This window comes from Punica granatum, chromosome 6, assembly GCF_007655135.1.
Source record: "Punica granatum isolate Tunisia-2019 chromosome 6, ASM765513v2, whole genome shotgun sequence".
NCBI classification, from domain to species: domain Eukaryota; kingdom Viridiplantae; phylum Streptophyta; class Magnoliopsida; order Myrtales; family Lythraceae; genus Punica; species Punica granatum.
This window is the reverse complement of record NC_045132.1, coordinates 3,865,458-3,871,457: the sequence shown is the minus strand read 5'-3', so window position 1 is coordinate 3,871,457 and position 6,000 is coordinate 3,865,458. Positions and strand designations below refer to the sequence as shown.

Sequence of the window (6,000 nt, the reverse complement as noted above, 5' to 3'; positions counted from 1 at the left end):
TTATTTTAGCTGTGAATATCCATATGCAGTATATACTTATGCCGAGGAATGGCTACGGGGTTTCAGATGATGTTGCAGAATCTGTGGACTATCAGACCATATCACCCGGGGATCTAGCAAAGGTTTTACTATCTCAAGTCAAGGAGGCTGGTCACACTTGCTGGTAAAACGACTTAACCGTGCTCTTAGCTAGCAATATTAATTAGCTTGTTACATTGTGCTACTGAGTTTTTAATGTATTCATATTAGTGCTTGGCAGAGAAACATCAGCGACATGCAGATCTGGCCCTCGTTTTTGCTAGTAGAAAGGTAGGAATTGCATGTACCCTTTCTTAATTATGATGTTGCTATTGTGACCATCTTTTCTGTCTGGATACCTTGTAACTCATTTTGATTGAAACAAGCATTGTCCTGTCCAAGAAGGTGAATGGTGGATATCCTTTCAACTCGGTCTTTTTGTTGCAATTGCATGAATCTTTCTTTGTATATAACTTGTGCCAGCGTCAATATGGCAAGTATTGTCATGATATTTTTCTCCAATCTGATGATAAGGTTCTGTTTCTCATCCTGTAGCAGCAATCTTCGGATATTTCCAGCAATAGATGTGGAGAACCTGCTCGCATGAAGTGACAAATCTACCGGCTTCTGGGAGGTTAAATGTTACTGACAGGATTCATACACGAAGTCTTATTTTTCGCTGGCACTCCTTTACATTGCTGCATTGTCTGAGTAGGCAATGGAAAATCTACTGGTTTCTGGGTTTAAAGAAAGCTGTGGCCTCGATATGGACATCACCAAGGTTGCTTGTCTGGGTTCATGCTCTGTGCAGGCGGATGGTTCTCAGAAAATCTCGGACCTGCAATCCCTCCATGGGAGTAGCTTTAGTTTAGACTATCTTCGGGAAAATCGAGGGGACTACCTCAAAGTTGTGATATTATCTAGTCTGTGGAGGGGAAGGAGACTTGAAGGGAATGCAGATCTTATCATGATTTGCCTCGGCGAATCCGCCGGTTCAGATGAAATTGATATATCTGGTTGAGAATGTATGTTTTACTCGAAAAATTGTGTAGTCAAGAGTGTATCTATTATCACGCTGGTTTACCAAAATATTTTAAAAACGAAGAATACGGTTGAACTCTAATTCTTATGCAGTTTCATTATGGACCGTGCGGGGCTCATCTTCTCGGAACTTATGAGCTCATTGGAGCAGCTGGAGGAAAAGTATTATGTCCTATATGTTTCAGATGCTTCTAGGTCGACCCAGTATCCTTCAGTGAGGGGAGCTGGAGAGGTTCCTTGCTGAAAGTTCTAATGCACCAAGCAACGGAACAGGTGCAATGGTGCTTGTCAGGTTAAATCTTCGCTTTTGGAAGGACTCCTAGTGGCAATTAAGTTGCTCTCCTCTTTTTTCTCTTGTTTTCTTCTTTTATTGATAATGCCACAGAACTCTTAAATCCCGGCTGTTGGAATCCCTTGCTCGTGTTGATCGGTTGTCTCGTCCCGAAATCCCATTTGGAAGTCCTTTAATATTCATTGCTCATAATCTATTCATGTAAGTTCTCCAAGTTGCATCGAGCTGTTTTGTTTCACTGGAAGATCCACACTCCCAAGTTATGGGGATTCATTTAATTTTCCGACCGTCGTGAGTAATTTCTTATCCAAACTGATGAGTCTAGACTTTGAGCTCCGTCATCAGATGAGATTTTGCGATCCTGCGGCCCTGTAGTGTTCCGGAACCTGAAGCAGAGGAGGATAACGAAAGAGATTGCAAGGGTTAGAGGCCCGTGATCTGATAACTCTCATGCAGGAATGGATAATGCCATAGAGACCATCACCTTGCCTTACCTATATGGGCTCCCTAATGTTGGGTCCAACGACAGGAATCTGGTTAGGAGCCCTAACACGGTTTGATAGCTAATACTCTTGTTAGTTACAAAGTATGATATCTTCGACTGATTCAATAGCCTTTGGCAACTGGCTCGATGGCTAAATGCTAATACTCTTGTTTGTCATACTGTACGATCCTCGAATGATTGATTAGTCTTTGTCCACCGATTTCCTTAATTGCATGGTGATGTCCGTTCGAGCGAAGTTCCCATTGCAACAAAAGGTGGATGTAAGGTTAAAGAACATTTTGCGCCGGTGCTCCTTTGATCAAAACCATATTTCATGATCGTAAAGGATGTACCAATGGACTTTTGCCCATTTTATTTAACTAGATAATTCACAACTTGCAGTGTATTTTTCAACATGCTTCGATCATTATATTTCTTCGTGCACCAATAATCTGAAAAAAGAAAAAAACAATTACCGACATATATATACATATAATATATATGTTATTTTAAGATGCTTGGGCGGAAACCAAGGTGCTGTTTTTGAAGAGCAGGTTTCTTCTGGGTTGAGTAATTCTTCTGGGTTGGGTTCCAATGTCACAATGAACTGATGCTGGCATAAGAAGTATTGTTGCAAGGCTCTAATGTCCATCCAGTCGCTTTAATGAACCCTACACATTCACCGTTCATAGGAACCCGGGGGGAGTCCTAAGGTGTTCCCGTTTTGTAAGTCCCGAAGGTTAGGGCAGCTTTCAGGGAGAAAATTGGACAATGGCCCGGTAGTGTTATGAACACCGTCTAAGTAGATGGAGGTTATCGGCTGGAGTAGAGTTATCCTTGCGCATTATCGTTCGTCCAGGTACAGCAGTTGGGATAGGAAATAGACCTATAGAGAGTCTTGCTGAGTTTGTCTGTCTGTTATTCTTGTTAAATCCAAGTACAGCAGTTGGGTAAGGTATGTAAGGGTATTCTGCAGGGTAACACATTGTGTGAAGCTTCTACCGTCCGTCCAGGTATGTCTTAGATCTTGATCTTCTGAGAGAAGCTGGGTAGGAGAATTAGATACTGAGTAACATCTTAGAACCACTAGGCTGTATGATTCTATAGAGCTCTTAGAGATTTCGTCTAGGATTAAGTTTGGAATTCTTTAAGAGTGAGGAACTGATATGCAAAAGTATGGAAAGTCTTGATAAATGTTTGAGAGACTGGAAGGTTTATTGTTTTTAATCATGAATAGTGTTTTCAGTATGAAACCCTCTAATGCCTTGTGTTCTCATAATAATCCTCTTCGTAAAAGAACCTCTTTCCACGATAGGATTAATCAAAAAATATCTGAATTAGATTCCCAGATAACACTGTCTGTGTCAGTTGTCCCCAGGGTAGACACAGTAGTCAAGGAATTTAAGATAGATTACGATAAGCTTAGGAGTGATTTCCTAGCACCCCACAATGACGATAAGAGGAGATGGCTCCATGAGTCATTCTCTGAAGAATATACCAAATCTCATATTAGGGCTAGTTGGACGGCATTCGTGCTAAAAAACTTCAATAACATCCTATTTTGGAATTAGTTTTAAAACCATTTCGTACCAGAAAGAATGGTATGTATAACTCAGAAAACCATAAAGTGGGATCTGGCCAATTCAGACCCGGTTGAGTCAACACACCCTCCTTTAGGTACCCTTCAGATAATCCATCAAAAAGCAGAGATTAAAGCATCTCCTTTCAAAATAAAAGTGGATGATTCACTGGCCCCCAAAGATATTAAAAACATCTTTGAACAAAATAATTTCACAAACCAGTGCCTCCACACAATAGGTTCCCAATTGGATAGGATAGAACAGGAAGTCACCAAGCCTGTAGCCAACCAGGTAGGGACATCTAGTTGTCCGAGCCAAACGAGACCTTCACCCATAGAAACTCTCAGAAAACCTCCTTTCAAACCTCATGAGATCCCAGTATCTAGGAGAACAGAGTTTAATCAGGAGCTAGAGAGAAAAATACAAGGCATAAAACTCTAGGAAAATTCCACATTCACCAGTCTGCCCAAAATGGTCATCCAGGACACTCCCCTTTCAGGAATAGAGCCAGGAACCCCATTGAGAGCAACGAAAATCGAGGCACAAGAGTCCCAGGGCTCGAATGTCAACGCCATCGATAAATCCGGAGAACTAAACAAAATAGTGTGGCAGGAACCTCAAAAACCCTACTACACTACCATAAGTGCACCAGACCTAGTCTTGGAAGAAAAACCCAACATTGTCCAGAATAGGTATAGTGCCAATGCCATCTATGAGTGGAACATAGACGGGCAATCCGAATATAACATTCTGAGCGTCTTGCAGCAAATGACGATGGTGTCAAATGCTTACAAGACCCAGACCCGATTATCTGACCCAGCTATAGCACACATGCTGATAGCAGGGTTCACTGGCCAACTGAAAGGATGGTGGGATAATTACCTATCACCCTTCCAGCAAAATGAAATCCTGACCAGCGTCAAGACAGATGAATCTGGTGAGATCATCTGGGATGCTAACAACGAAGACATCCCTGACGCAGTAGCAACTCTAGTCTTTGCCATCTCCCAACACTTTGTAGGAGACCCCTCTCACCTCAAAGACAAAAACCTAGAGTTGCTGTCAAACCTAAATGCAAAAGACTGTCTGACTTTAGGCAGTATAAAGACACCTTCCTTACTAGGGTCATGTCTAGGGAGGATTGTAACCAGCCGTTTTGGAAAGAAAAATTCTTAGCAAGTCTGCCAACCTTGTTAGGAGAACAAGTCCGAAATGAAATCAAATCCATAAATCATGGCCAGATACCTTACAAAGAACTGAGTTATGGAGAGCTCATTAGCTTCATCCATAAGGAAGGTATCCGAATGTGTACTCAGCACAAACTCCAAAAACAATTGAAAAATGAAAAGGCCCAGACTAGGAAAGAGCTTGGCAATTTCTGCCAACAATTCGATCCCTCTTTTCAGGTCGATAAAAAGGTCGAAAAAACCAAAACCTGCAGTGGGGACTGCAGCAGAAAACAGAAGCCCAAACATTTCCATAAAAAGACTAGGATTCCCTCAAAACCACAAACCACTGATAAGAGTGAGAGAAAATCCAACTCCTCTTTTAAGTGTTATAAGTGCGGGAAAACTGGCCATACTCAGAAATACTGCTACCTCAACAAAAAGATTCATCAATTGGAAATTGATGAAGAAACCAAAAATTTGGTCTGTAACCTGTTGATAGAGTCTTCAGACACTGATACAGGGTCCTCAACAGAGGATGAAAAAGATCTGCAAATGGATGAACTTGACTGGTCATCCGATGAAAAATCGATAAATGTCTTAACAAAAGATTAGGAATTTCTGCTAGAAATAGCTGACCAAATCCAGAATCCATTGTTAAGAAAACAATATCTTGAGAAGTTGAAACAGGGCAATCTCGAAAACGAGACCAAAACCCCTAATTACAACCTCTCTGAAATCCTTCAGAGGCATGATAAAAGACGAGCTCACAAAACCTCGTTTGATGCCAAAAAGGAATTTGAAAACCTAAGGAATGAAGTTGAGTGTCTCAGGTTCGAGCAACAACAGCATTCCTCGATAATTGCTGATTTAAAAGAGCTATTCACTGAGGCAACAAAACCCTCAGCTAGCTCGGACCATGATTTCATGACCCAGGACAAAAACCCAGAGAAAGCTCTGGCCCTGGAACAGACCAAAAATGACCAACATGGAAACTTAACCATGATAGGGGAACCATCTCCTAATCGATGGTTGATCAAAATCTCTCTGGTCATAAACCATGACATAAAACTCAATGCAACTGCTTTGTTTGACACAGGTGCAGATGAAAATTGCATTGATGAAAAATTCATTCCCGCCAGATTCTATGAAAAAACAACTGAATCACTTTCTTCTGTTAGTGGTACTAAACTCGACATTCAGTATAAGTTGAGTGAAGTAGAAGTTGAACAAAATAGAATCTAGTACAAAACATCATTCTTGCTAGTAAGAAACCTTAATCATAAGGTTATACTAGGCACCCCATTCATTCAGCTTTTAAAACCGTTCCTTGTCACAGCATCTGGCATAGAAACGCATAAGCTTGGAAACAAAATAAAATTTCATTTCATCTCTGATAAATGTGTTTACAAGATGGAC

General features: G+C 41.0%; 1 long non-coding RNA gene across 1 annotated transcript; it reads left to right on the top strand.

The window, feature by feature from the left end:
* Positions 1 to 584: 584 nt before the first annotated feature.
* Positions 585 to 1,413, top strand: LOC116211762. Its single transcript, XR_004157741.1, has 2 exons — positions 585 to 1,043; positions 1,153 to 1,413. It is a non-coding gene; the product is annotated as an uncharacterized LOC116211762 (long non-coding RNA).
* The last annotated feature ends 4,587 nt before the right edge of the window (positions 1,414 to 6,000 follow it).